General features: G+C 26.5%; 1 pseudogene; it reads right to left on the bottom strand.

Moving 5' to 3' along the window:
* Nucleotides 1-3,858: 3,858 nt before the first annotated feature.
* On the bottom strand, nt 3,859-4,786 carry LOC114168863 (protein S40-4 pseudogene; annotated as a pseudogene).
* Nucleotides 4,787-15,826: the final 11,040 nt, after the last annotated feature.

The following is a 15,826-nucleotide window of genomic DNA, read 5'->3' on the forward strand; positions in this document are numbered from 1 at the left end:
ACTATGAACTACGAGCCTACGACGCATAAACCAGTGTCATTGAATTTGCAATTGATGAAAGAGGAAAAGTGAGGAATTAACTTGAAAGTGAAAAAAAAAATAATCAAAAGCCATTACTAGTTTGAAATTTAGATTGACCAATAAAAATTCAAAAAGTGAAATTGAAGCCAACGAATATGGGAGCTATGATCGAGCGATTGAGAAATTGAAAACAAAGGAAATATTTTTTACTAAGATTAAGAGAGGGCAAGGAAAACTTTTTAACTAAGATTGAGAGAGAAATGAAGCAAATAGTGTATGTCGTGTTAGGTCACGAGAGAAAAAAAAAGAAAGAACCTTATTAGTGAGAAAAGAGGGATTGTGAAAAAGTAAAAAGGAAATGATTTTTTTTTTTGTGGTTCATTTAAAAACCTCCAACACTTATGAGGGGTTTAAGAATATAAATCACTTGAGGTTATTCTGACCTATTCTAACAAACTCATGTTAAAATTCAGAATTTTTCTAGCGTATAGTTGGACATATCATGCTTTGTAAAGCATGATTTAAAAATGAGGAAAGTGTATACACAAGCACGAATTTGGGAATTAGAAGATACGTTTATACATAGTAAATTTATTATTTGTATATTGAAATTGTGTTATAAAAATTAGGCATGTGAAAAGCGGGTTGGCCCGCAAGCCTGCCAAGAAAATAACGGATCGAGTTGGAAATTCTAACCCGCCAACCAAATGTGGTATGCCTCGCTAACTCACCAAATTAGCGAACTGTTTTATTTTTTTACTTTTTGTATGTTTAAAATTGAAAATAATTTAAAAAATAAATTTTGTATATTATATATGTAAAAAAATTATAAACAAAAAGTTTAAAAAGTTAAAAAAAAAAGTGGCACTTTCCGAGACAGGACTGGTTGTAATGTCCAACCCGTTTCCTAATGGTGGATTATCCCAATTCAATCCGTTTTTGACAAATTAAAGACGAGATAGATAAAACAGATCAGACCGACCCATTTTGCCATCTAATAAAGTAAATATAGATATTAGAATTGTGATTTATATTAATTTAATATATTTTTTTAAATCGTTCATCGGAAACATGTGTTTAGATTGACTTTTTAGTTATTTTTCAAAATTTGGGAAATGATTTACACAGAAGTCATGCACGTGATCACCATTTCATAGGAAATTAAAAAAAAAAATGATGAACTAATTAAGTTGGCACAATATTATTAGAAATTATTTAAGATCTGAATAGGTTTTGAATCTATGATCATTTTTTAGATTTTTTCAATTGAGTAATTATTAATTTTGTGTGATTTAGTGAGTTTTCAAAATATTAAAAAAATTTAATTAAAGTTTTTATTTATTTTTTCTCTTAACTATAATTTTATAATTTAAATTTAATTTAAAAACAAATTTCGTTACATACAATAAATCCCTTAAATAACTGACAATATTTAAGTAGATAAGATAATTGTGATATCACTAAAACTCCACTAGATTTTTTTAAAGTTATGACTTAAAACTTAATTAAACATTTAATTAATGCAATTTTTTTATCAATTATATTCTTATTGTTCTCAATTTTTTTTAATATATATATATATATATATATATATATTAAATTGGAATTAGTATTGCTAAAAAATAACGACGTGTATTATTTTTTTTTCTTTATGAGTGTTTTCTATATAAATAACATTGCTAGTATACGATTTTTTTTTAGAATTTCTTATTGTTTTTTTAGTGACATTTTTTTAACTTAAAAAATTTAGCAATAAATTATTCACAAAATAAATAAGTTATTTATAATCAACTTATAAATTTATTTATATTCACTTTCATAAAAAAATATTTATATAATTATTTCCTAATCAACAAATTTTGTAATCCATAACACTAATAAGATATCTTTCTTTCTAGTATAAATAATTATAATTTCAATCGGTTTCAAAATTAAAATAACTACTTTGAATTAAAAAATATTTAGAAAAAATAATATATTTTAATTTTATGAATACAAATTTTATTGTTCATTAATAATATTTATTTTAATAATTATCACAATAATATTGTTTTTTCACTTTTATTATCAAGAAAAAAAAAAGTAGACATAACGGACATGTGTTTGTACATTGATCTAAACAATCATTGCATTTAAGTGTAATTTGGGTTAAGACAACCTTTAATTTTAAAATGAATATTTTCTGGGTGGTTTCTCGATTATTCTGAAAAAAAATTAAAATGTATTTTTTGAAATTTCTGCAACATAATTTAAAATGGTATTTTCTAAATAGTATTAGTGTGGAGCTAAAGTTAGGAATGATGGGTGGTGAAAAAGTAAAAGTGTTGTCTCTGAGGCCCAATTTTTTCCCCTTAGTAACTTTCCGTACTTACCATGGCGTGGTTAAAGCCTGAAACCGATCGACCATGTTTATTTTGACTGGAGCATCAAGTCTATTTATGTTTAAAATTTTATTTTAAAAATATACTAAAAACAAACATGAAAGAAAAAAAAAATAGTAAAAACATAAATTTTCGTCGTCTTAAAGTCGATAAATACTTACATTTATAACTGACAGTTTGGTACATAGAATAAGATAAAATTATTTATTCCATTAAAATTCATCATAATAACCGAAACAATTGAATATATGATTAAAATTCACGATTTAAAAAAAAATACTGGTAAAATCTTATCGTTAAATTGAAAATTATAACATGAAAGAGTTCCAATTTTGGAATAAAAAAATGCAATTAGAAAGGCTTATTAATTAATGAAAGTGAAAAGAAACAAACAATAGCAAAAAGAAAATTAAGTTAATCGGGGCTATTATGAAATAGCATAAGCTTGACAAGAGCACATTTAAATGTCTAGTTCAATAATGATGGAATTACATATTTGCATTATCTTGTCTAATAGTGTTAAATCAAGTTGTATTTTTTTTGTCTCGATGGAGTTGGATTGATTAAATTCATTTGTTTTGTTGCATTCATATCACACCTACTTTTCTTCAATATTATTTGGTAAAGAGAATTGTGAAGGAGAGATTGTTCCACGTTTGGACATTTTAGTGAATTAAGATCATAAAAGGACCTCCATCTTTCGAAATTATTTTTGGGGCTACTTTTCGCATTTCTCTTTCTAATCACAATGGTAGGGTAGGTATCACCCTCGTCTTGTGTATTGATATTTATTAAGTGGATCCTATGAATTTATCACTTTGCGTTATTTTAATTGTTCTAATAATTATACTCCAATATAAATCATTCTTCCATGTACCAAAGTAAGTAATATTGATTCGTGTAAACCATGTTAATCAAATATATTTGAATAAATAGATTATTTTATCATTCCAAAATCTAAAATAAAATTGTTTTGGTACATTCAATAAGTTTTACATCACTTAAGAGTCCCTACACCTTATGAGAAAGAGGATAATAATAGAGGGAGGTAAGTTTACGGTTTTTTTTTTTTTCAATCCATCAATTTTAAATATTGGCCTTCATCAATTTAGTTACTTTTTTTTCCTTGAATGTAAAGTTGAAAGGGGTAGCTATGAATGGATATTTGATGATTAGTGCCCACTAAGTTTGTGGTGTAGAATAATATAGCCATGGTCCAATGGTCCCAACCCTAAACGGCTAAACCAAGCCATTTCAAAACCCTAACCCCACCACCAATCACCCAAACAAGCTTACCCTACTTTCCTTTTCAGCTCCTATCATGGCTCCACCACCCCCAACTCCCACTCACACATTTAGATTTTTCATCAACACAACACCGTCCATCAAACGCACCCATTAACAATCACCCAGAAACAAAAACTCAACCCAAAACACCACCGTCATCAACATTGAATAATCGACAGAAGAACATTTATATATTTCTTAAGTGTAATTTTACAAAAGTAAAAACCTCAGGTTTCGAATTAATAATACGAGAAACCTCATAATCAATCACCTCATATACGTGAACTTAACCACCAAAATTAACGAAAAAAAAATGTCAATTACAGTGACAGAAGTAGAACAAGAAGAAGACGATCGATGAAGATTCTGTGTTCTGTTTTCTGTTTTCTGCTTTCTGTTTTCTCAGTCTTGGAAACCGGTTTTGGCCCAAATGGCGTTTCGGAGCGTACTCAGATCCCTTCCCTTCAGGGTTCTCCCTAAACCTTCATGCACGGAGAAGGAAGCAACCCTAGTTCTCGCCAGAAACTCGTGCGGTGGCACTCTCCCGCTCCGTTCAAATTCATCGTAACCCTCGTTGTGATCGTCGTCGTAATCGCTTTCCTCGTCGTTGTTGTTGTTGCGGTTGTTATTTCTTTTAGTGTACTCGTCGCCGAGGATCTTCGACCAGTCGGGGATGTTGACGGGCACCGACGCCGCGGCGGCGGTGGCGGAGGAAGAGGGTTTTTTCTTGGCGGAGCCGCGGCCGTGGAGCGATCTGCTGAACTCGAACGAGTTAGCCCGGCCCGAGTTGTAAATCTCGGACTCGTCGAATTCGAACGCGGATTCGGAATCCATGGTTAGCGATAGAGAGTCTCTGTTTGAAGCGACGGGGAGAAAACGGTGGCTTCGTGAAGTGAAGTAGTTCTTTCTGCTCGCCATTGTTTACATGCAGAGGTGGCGGTGATTTTATAACGTTGGTTTTTGTTTTCGTTACGTGAATGAATGAAACTGTGGAAGAAGGTTCTGTTGTTGTTTTTGTTGTTGCTTGTTGTTGTTTTTTTTTTTTCTCTTCTTCCAATGTTGTTGTTTATTATGGTTCATTTGATGTGCTTTTATAAAGGGTTTGTTGCTATCTACTTCCCCTTTTCTTTAAAGAAGAATAGGGTGTTGCAAACTAAATCTCATTTTTCATTATTATTTTTGGATAATAATAAGGAAAGAGAGAGAAATTAGAAACCGGTATATAAATCCTGTTATTCTTGTTGTCTCGTGTGAAGTTAGTAATAAAAAAGAGAAATGTCGCGTTACATTCTGGATAAGGTTCCATCTCCTTCGTCTTTTCTTTCTCGGGTTTCTTTCTCGGTCACTTGGGAGAAACTACCAAGCACCACCCACCCAACAAAATCATATATACTCGTTTTTCACTTCTTTTTTTTTTTTATGCTTCATTATGTTATCCCATCCATGCTTCAAGTTATGGTGCATTAATATAAGAAGCATATAGTTATAATATTTTAATTTTCTTAAAAAAATATTATCTATCTTTTAGTAATTTTTCTCTCATTTGTAGTTTTTCTTTTATGTATAAATATTTCCATTAAGCACACATGCCAATATTTTATATCTTAATATAGAATAACATATATTTGTTATTGAAAAAGCAATGCGTTGTTTTAATCAATACTAGACAGCGGAAACTCTAGGATTAATTAAAGGAAATTTTAAACAATAGGGTTGGTTTTGAGCACAAGATCTACCCTATTTACTTGATGAATAAAGGTTTCAATTATCGTTACATGAGTGTTTATATTTAATGTTTGTAATACATCGATCGGAATTATATGTACAAATTTTGTGTATGAGAAAAAAAATTAAAGAGAAATAAATACTTACAAGTACTAAATTTTAAATCATTAACTATGACTATTATTTTTTTTTTCTCTGTGATAATTGATTCCAATTATTGATTAAATATAATAACAATAATTGATCAAACTTTTATAAACAAGTATTTGTTTCTGATAACAAAAAGGGGAAGTATATATATATATATATATATATATATATATGTTTTTGCCTTTTTTTTTAATATTCAAAATATATAGCATGTGATGGTTTGGAATGGTGGGTGATCGACTTAATGAATATATATCCTTGTTGGTTGTATTGTATGGAACTTAGGTACACCACTCAATCAACTTACATAGACTCGCTTGACAAATTAAAGTTAATTTACCACAAAAGGAATTGTACTAAATTTACAAAAAAAAAAAAAAAGATTTTCATAGCACTTAATTGAAGCATCAGTATCAATTCCGGTTCCATTGATAGGGGTTAATCCAAATAAATAAATAATAAATAAATAAATTTATATTTTTTTAATATGAAATTTAAATCATGGTTTTGATTTATAAATTTAAGTCTAAATAATATAAAATTTAATCCAAATAAGCATACACTGAATTAGTGAAAAACAAAATTAATTATTTACAATAAAGCAAATGAGCATTAATCAATTATATCTGGAAAGAATTGATTAATACATAAGAGTGAAAAAGAAAAAAAGAAAAGAGTTGGTTGATTGTGTGAGAAAGAGGACAAATGCGATTATGCTATCCTATTTAGACGCGTTAATGTAGATATGCGTAGGACACGTGGCGTGCAATGATTTGAAGAAAGATTAAGGAGCATGATGGCACATGATGTAGGACCTCCCTCTTATCATCTAATTCATTTTCCGCCTCTCGCCCTAAACTGTACTTGTTTGTGATTGTTTTTGGAATGGACTTCCACGAGGGAATTTGAAGGAAAAAATATGAGAAAAAAAAATCAAAGTGTGATGAAAATTTATAAAAATTAGTAACTGAAACGATAGGTATGATAAATTTTAAAAATAAATTAATTAATAAAGAAAGAAAATTATAATTTCGTTTTTGTATTTAAAAATAATTTATATATTAATGAAAATAATTTAAATGTATATATTGATGAAAATAATTTAAATGAATGTAAATGAATGGTGGAAAAGCACGTTCCATGCGCTAGACACAGTGGAAAAGTTATAAAAAAAAAAAACATCAAGTATGGTGGCCAAAAATAGTTTAATTATTTTAGTATAATCGACTTGATTATTTAATTATTTTCTATATTGATTACGTTCATAATTTTTTTAAAATAAATCTAAAAAAAAATTGCACTCACATAATATATATATATATATATTTCATGATTAAAAAAGTGTAAATGCATTATTTTTTATGGTAAAAATGTTCTGTCCGTTGTTTTTTTTTAAATATTTTATATAACTTTTGTTATTTTTTAAATTTATTTCACATTTGCTTCTATTATTTATTTGAATTTATTATCTATATGTTAAAATTATGAAGTTATTTTTAAGCATGACTAACTTTAGACTTATTTGGTTGAAAAATACTTGTATTATTGTATAATTTTTTTTAATCAAATTGTTTATTGATCTATTTGAGAGACAAAGAAAATGTTCTTTTTTGTAACGTTGTTTAAATCAGTAACGAAGTACTGTACAAGTGGTACTGTTTGTATTACGTTGTATTGTGGTGTATTACGTGTACAGTACATGTGGATTATTAATGTTAAAATTTCAATTTGGGGCAAAATGTGCAATAAGGTATTGTCACTGGAATTAGGGATTGTCGTGGGTGGGAGGCGATTTCTGCATCTTTGATTTGCATAGGAAGCAATTGGACGTAGCGATTTATTCGTTCGATTTCAATTTTCCAGATAATCATCATTGACGAGTTGCTCGTGGTTTTAGGGTTTTTGGGATTGTGATAAATTTTGCACATGTCAATCAATTGGGGTTAGGGTTTTCAAGATTATGTTTTTGGATTTGTTTGTAGTTCGAATATTGTGTTGTTGTCTCCAATGATTATAACCAGAGGTAAAGGAAGAAGATTAAGACCGTGACATACCTATATAATAGGATTGCAGGAAAAGGATTGCAGCAAGGCACCAACATGAATTGGAATGGAGGAAGAAGATTGCAGCAAGTCACCAACTGCCAAACAATTCATTTTCAAAATCCTACTTCACCTATTTATCCCCAACTATCTAATTACTACACTTGTATTGTACACGTAATACACCACAATACAACGTAATACAAACAATACCATTTGTACAGTGTTTCATTACTGATTTAAACGGCGTCACAGAAAAAGACTAAATTAAACATGAATTGCGAAAATGATGACCATTTTAAACATTTGATAAAAATAAGAACCATCCACAACAAACACTACGAAAATGAGGACAAAAAATGTATTTAAGCCTAAATATTACAACATAGTTATAATTAAGATGGGGTTTCATAAACCTTCGGTTTAGTAATTTTTGTAAGTGTACTGAAATTATCATCTCTTGTACCTTATAAAATGAGTTTTTTTTTTAATGTGCACGTTGAACAAATTAAGCCACTTATCAATTGAAAAATAGCCAGATTTAGAGAATACATTATTTGGGATTTTGTTTCAACAACAAAATATTATAATTTGTTGTTATAGAACAAAACTTGTACACTATTTTCATACTTTTGAACTGTCTATGAATTAATTGAAGAGTACAGAACTCGTTAAGTCAAGTATAACATTTTAATTCGGCGAGATTTAGTAAAGAATCAATTCATTGATTTAAGTTAGCAAGAGATCCTTCATGTGATATTGCTATACAGTTGTGGGAACGATAGAACGAAGTTTTATATGATTTGTAGGTTTTTTCTTTTTAATTTGATTATTCAGTTTATGAAGTTTTATTGTAATGTTTTATTTAAAATAATTATTTATTTGAATGGTTTGAAGAATGAAAAGTTATAGTAAATTTTAGGATTTTGATTTCTTTTTACTTTTTAAATTAAATAGTTAGTTGGTTGTCTGTTAATAAATTTATGAAACATATGAGTAATATTTGATTTTTTAGTGTTGAAATTTTTTAATATTCAAACTAGTATAATGGTTTCACTTATGGACATAATCTGACAAGTTCTATCTATTAATTGACTTAAACTGAATATGTGCTGATATTTTTAAAGAAAGTTGAGATGAATACGTGAGTATTTTTTAAGTTTTTTTCTAAGGAAATGAACTTCTATTTATGTTAAGTTTACGAGAGTTGTGTATGTTTTTGAACATATTTGGAGAAAAGGTTTTCAAAAACTTTGATTGTAAAATGATTATTCTTTAGTTTGTTATAATTTTGGATCAACGAGTGATTCATTGAAGTTTTAGAGAAAAATGACCCTAATGCTTATGTTTCTGTATGGATATGTAGGTCAAAGTTTCTTATGTTTACATGAAGAAAATTATTATGCTGATAAGTTAACTAATTTAGTTGTCATTAAAAAAAAATACATGTGATTTAATTTTTTACTTCCTTGTAATAAGTATTGTTTACCTAGGTAATTTTAAGATGAATTCGGTATATGGTTTTCCTGTGTTTTAAATTATTTTATTTTATTTTATTTAAAAATTTATGTGATGACAAATATTATTGGGTATATTTTGAGGTGTCCTGCATAAGATATCAAAGTTAATAATGCTGATCAAGAGGAAATGTCATGTATTTCCTATATTATTATTCTTTTCCGCTGACAAAGAAAAAAAAGGGAAGAGATTCAGGAAAAATTAAAATATGTGCATTTCAGGAAAAATAAATCAATACAACCACAACATTTAATTAATTTTCAAAATAAAATAAAATCATGTATCACCTAATAAAGTTAAAAGAATAAGTTCACTCGTTATTCAAATAAAATAGACCAAAACATTTTCTTCCATCTGACTTGAAATCTGATCAACAAGACACAATATTGGTTTATTATTCGTGTCGTGTCTTGTCAGATTATACATATCATATTGAAACCTAAAACTGTATAAACCCTAATCGTTGATTTCTTTTTTAGCATTTTTCTTTTAGGCGTAATTTTGTTTTGAGGTACATGTTCTGTGAATGAGAATCAAATTCACTTTGTTGGTATGGACTTGTATCATTAATAAGTCTCAATTGTTATTCGTACAATCAGAAACACTTTTTTTTTAAAATTATCTATAGGTTAAATTATTTTATATGTGAATTAAAAAATTGTAATTAAACATTTTATACACGAGAGTTTCTATCATGAAGAAAATTTAGTTTAAAAATAAGTTCATTTTTTTTTCACTATTAAAAATACCCATGTAAAAAAAAGTATACACATATATATTTTCATTAAATATCACTTTATGTATCCAAGCCTAATGTTATATCTTTTTATGAAATCTATATTTCATTAATTATCTTAGTTGTTAAGTGGAATGAATAAGAAATATTTTATGGGAAAAATATTAAATATATATTACGTTTTACTTAATATTTTTTATAAACTATCCATAGAAACAATAAAAAAAATCACCAGTAACTATTATTTATAATGATATTTTACTAGATTATTTAGTATTATTAATAAGATTGCTGGTCGAGTTAAACTTGAAAAAAAATATTTGATGATCCCATATTTATTACTCCATATGAAAAATAATGCAATTGGATATTTTTTTTATTATTAAACTTTATTCTCTTCAATCTTGAACTAAATATTATAAATACATGTTATCATTAAAGAAAATACACACAAATCTTTTTTTAGTCGTATTCATTATTTCAAAAGTTTTCATTCACTTGAACATCAAAGAATATTTTTTAGGTGAACTTCAATTCAACACTCATACTCAAGAATAAAAAGTTAACTTTGGAAAATCCACTTACTAATAATGATGAGACTTAATTTTCCAAAAAATGAAACTTATTTGAGAAAAAAAAAAAGCATACTTAAACTATTTGAATCAAGATTGAAACCAAACAAGTAACATAACCATCTTTAAAAAAAAAAAAACTTTAACAACTTCATTTCATCAAAATTTACAAAATTAATAGATGTTTTACTGGTATAAAATTTTATTTATATGTAATATTTTATATAAATCTTTCATTTTTATTTAATTATATTATTTGATACTTTGTTTTGAATTTTATATAATTGTTCAACATTTGACATTGAAAAAACAAAAATATGTTATTTTGATATTTAATATTTGATAATATCATAATTTTTTATGGTTATTATTACAAGAAAATATTGTATTACCGATAAAAAAAATTTAATAAAAAAAATCGTTGGAAAAATAACATTTAATGATGGATAAAAATTCATAGCCAAAATGACATTTCTTGACGAAATTTACCAATGAAAAATAATATATCGACAAAAACAAAATTTACAAACGATTTTATTGACAAATTTTATAATTTTAATCATCGAGAAAAATATTCGTCAGTAATGGATATGTTGGATGAAGAAGAAGATGAAAAATAGGAAGAAGAAAGATAAAAAGAAAGAAAAAAGTTGAAGAAGAGGAGGAGGAAAAATATAAAATCACAATATTTATCAATAAATTTTACTGACGAAAAAATTTGTCGATAATTTAAAGGATAAAATTGAAATTAAAAAATATGGACACAAAGAAAAAAATTCTCTTTGCATATAATTATAAACTCTTTATATATAGTTACAAATAAAAGAAAAAGGTTTTATGATGTTGTCATTTAAAATATAGTTAAAATATTATCGATTATAAATTATTTTAATCAAACTTTTATATACACTAGCGTAAACACAAACATTTGTGTATTCATTTTTTAAATATACATGATATTATATTAGTAGGTGATAATAATATAATGTTATTAAATTAATACACAAAATAAATTTATATTTATTAAAAATAAAGTGAAATAAGCGAGAGAATATGAGAGAATAATTGTTGTAGAAAACATGTAAAACTAACTATTAATATTACAAAATTTAACAAATAATTATATTTGTAAAAGGTAACATTTGAATTATGAAAGATGAGAGAAAATCTTATTTATACGTAGTTATAGATATATGTTATAGATATACACATATACATATTCTCTTTGCCTTTTATTTTTATCGTTCATTCACTTTTACTATTAATTTTATTTTTCTTTATCATAGATTCATTTTAATTTTCCTCTTACCATTCCTCTCTCTCCCTCTATCTTCAAAAAATGAAATGGACGTTACAATTTTCCCTTTTTGCCAATAGAATTTAGTTTTCCCCCTTCACCCATCTCTCTCATAACACAAAAATATACACTAAAGCTGAATACAACACTTCATTCCATGCCACTTTTAGGTGTCCCCCTAATTGCGACTCACCCTCCATAACAATACAACTGTTTTTGTTTTTTATCAACACCAAAGAGAACTTATCATGGCTAATAATTACAATAAACAACAATAAACAACATATATCACTATGATGTGTTCCTTTTTGGTTCCTCATCACCATAACATACACTAATAATAATAATAATAAGTGGAATCATTTATATGGATAAGCATTTGACTAGTAAAACCAATTAAGGATACGAGGCCACAACATTGATCATATTATCACATTTAGCATCTTGCTTTTGCCATTTCTATCTTTAATGGGGTGGGGACTATAATGCATTTTTCCACACCATGATTGATAGGAGTTCTTATTTTATTTGGAACTGAAAAATGTACTTACGGGGGCACCAAAAGTTTGATTTTCTTTTATTAGGGTTGAGAAATAGAATCTAATTAAATCCTACAAAGTTAGTTTGAATTTTATAAAGTGAAGTTTGTACTCAATTATAATGTGCCATCTACATCAAATTTTGTTATAATAATAGACTTTAACTCATGATTATGATATCATATTGTAACGCCCCGGCGCGCCCGAGTTTGATCCGACTAGTGGGCCTAGTGAGAATGAGTCGGCCCAAATAAAGTATCGAATGGCCCACTCCCTGCACGTTAACATATTCAAACCGTAACAATAGGACCCCCTCAGCTCAGGAAGATACCACGACGTTAGGTAACCCCCCACGATACGGAGCCAACTCGGCTGGTTGGCGTACTTGTAGGTACACAAAGGGAATACGGTATAAGACGAGACGAGGGGGGGGGAGGATATACTGTTTTTGAGGGGCTCTTGCTGGATTGTGCTCGGTAACATATCGGAACAAGTCCGGCAAGAACACATATCATATTAAGAAGTGGACCCAACCTTATAAAATTAGTTTGTAGTTTGTACTCATTTATATACTATAAATTTGTTTTATCACTAATTATTGTGAAATTTATACTAAGATTCATTACGATAAGTTCTAATTCTAACTCAATTATGAAATCATATTAAGAAACGAGCCTTAAGCCTACTCATGGTTGTAAAACTATGTTAAAAAGTGAAATCGGTTTGTAAAGTGAGATTTAGACCTACATGTATAATGTAAATTTATTTGATCTCTCATCAATACGAGAATTCCAAAAATATCTTCAATATCACACTTTAACGCATATACATCTTGAATGTAATATTAAACATTAATGGACGGTTTTTGAAAACAGACAATAATAATGCTAGTACAATAGACCTGCAAACAAGTATTATTATGATACGTTTCAAATAACTCTAATATTATTATAGACTTTAAACTTACCTCAAACTTATAAACTGATATACAAATGAACCATAAATCTACTTTATCTGGAGTTTCTGTGAGATTTTCATCCATTAGTGAAATCAACGAAATCAACAACTCTCAAAGGGCCAACAACATACTTCCATTGATTAGCGAATTTTCGAATAGAGAATAAGAACTTATACAGAAGAAAAAGGCGAAGCACCTAAGATCTTCAAAACCAAACTTTATTTAACTTCAAAATGGTGAAGATGACAAGTGGATTGTTCTTTAGATTCCTCTTTTTCAGTGATGGTTATGAGTTATAAAGTTGTTTCTAACATTAAAAAAATCCACCAGCCAAATATGAAAACAATGATTCATTTCTTCTTGGAATTGAATGATATAAATAGTAATGTGTGTCAAGTTAAAAAAAAAACTGTGGTTAAGTTAAGAAGACAACACTATTAATATATATGATTGAATTATTAGTAACGTATTTGTATTATAAAATGAACACAAATCATATGAAATTTCTAAGTTTAAGATTATTATGATTTTAAATTAGAATATATTGCTGGTAATACTTATCTTATGTCCAAGACATTTTGCTTACCTTAAAATGAAGTTATTTAAATTACTATATATAAATATTTTAACTACTTTAATTATTATGTTAACGATTTTTCATAAACAAAGGTATCCATAAATACTGGATACTTTTTAAGTAATTGATAAACGCAAAATGTCAAATAAACGTGCTTATATAATGTTTGTGTTCAAATTCTTTATAAAATTTACGGATAAAAACATTTTTAGCAACTGTAATTTTATTTTTTTGAAATTATTCTTTAACTACAATAGTTTTTTTTTTAATGATCAATTATATTTTTAATTTCTAATTCAAATATTTAGTTGTTTAAATAGAATGACGTGTTTGTAAAAAAATATTTTCTAATACTGGACAACAAGAAAATAACATATTTGTGACAAAATAATCTTTCGTCGATCTCTTGCAAATCGTATTTTTTATTTTTATTTTCTGATACTTGCACTACTTAGATGAATGAATAATAATTCTGAGAAATATGACAAATCGTATTCCCTCTTCTTCTTTTTTTCTTTTTTTTTTCTTTTATTTATTTAATTAATGGGTTTGAGCAGTGCAGTGTGTTTTGCACTTTTACTAAGGAAATAGATTGTAAAAAATTATTTATGAAAAATAATATTGATTTTTATTAAAAGGTTGCACTAATTTATTGATTTTTATTTCATATTTAATATTATTTTATTTATTTGTAGGTATTTATGTAGGTATACAAAAATTAAAATATAACATTAATAATTATTTATGAAAAATTTAATTTATGTAGATGTACAAAAATTACATACTAATATCCACAAATATTTATAAAAAATTTAAGTATTTTAGTAAAAATAATTAAATATTAAATTATGTTTAAGTGTATAACATTCATATTTTATAAACGAAATATTTACATATAATTTATTTTTACTTATAATGTATCACAAATAATTTATTTAATATTTAAATATTTTAAAATAAATAAACATAAAAGAAATAGTACCGTCAAATATAATACATTTGTAATGATATCAATTAATTAATAATTCTTTTATTCCAAACAACGTCAAAGATAAAAAAATAGTTAAAAAAATTATATAAAACAAATTTATATTTATTGCAAATAATTTTATATAAAAGAATTTGCAAACATTTCATGAAAAAAAAATCATTTTAAAACTTCTAAATATTTTCTACCAAATATGTATTGTATGAAAAATCAAATGAATTTCATACTAAAGTTTTTTAAAAGAGAAATATGCAAGAACATTTTAATTTATTGGTTTATGTGGATCTCACCAAGATTTTATTTTTCTTCAAAAATGCGCTTTCCCCCTTTTTTTTCAAACAATAAAAAACAATAACATATTATGAAATTTAATAAACTCGTTAAAATATTTCTTTCACAAAAAATAAATAAAAATAAAAGTTGTTTCTCTTATATATTTGATGAAATCAGATTTCGTTGACAGCGAAGAAATTAATTGAGGTTACAGTTTTTTAGGTTCGGATTCTTGTGAGCATTACCACGGCCGAATAATCTGATTTTTAAAAATAAAAATTATAAACATAAAAAGATATGTAACATATCTATAATTTAAATTAAATCACATCAAGAAACTTAATTTTAATTTTAATTTCTATAAACAAATATGAGACCAGATATTTAATTTTAGAATTAATAAATGCTTTATTTTTTCAAAACATAATTAATTAGCTTCAAATTAATTATGATTTTTGTTTTTTTCCTTGTTAAATAATTTTTCTCACAAATTAGTATTTTGTTTGTTTCTAATCCTCACTAAATAATGAAAAATTAATAATAAATAATTTATCTCTCTAACAACTAATTCACAACTTTATTCTAACAATATAATAATTTAAACATATAAGTAAACGAAATTTATAAATAAAATAATGTTGTAATCGGTACATAGACAATTATCTATAGTTATATTTTTAACTGTAGTTTTCAGTGGAGCATCGTCTTGTTATTAATATTAAAACTATATATCATTATAAATATAAAAGTTAAATATGTTTT

This window comes from Vigna unguiculata, chromosome 11, assembly GCF_037176805.1.
Source record: "Vigna unguiculata cultivar grain cowpea cultivar isolate G323 ecotype 2 chromosome 11, ASM3717680v1, whole genome shotgun sequence".
Taxonomy (NCBI): domain Eukaryota; kingdom Viridiplantae; phylum Streptophyta; class Magnoliopsida; order Fabales; family Fabaceae; genus Vigna; species Vigna unguiculata.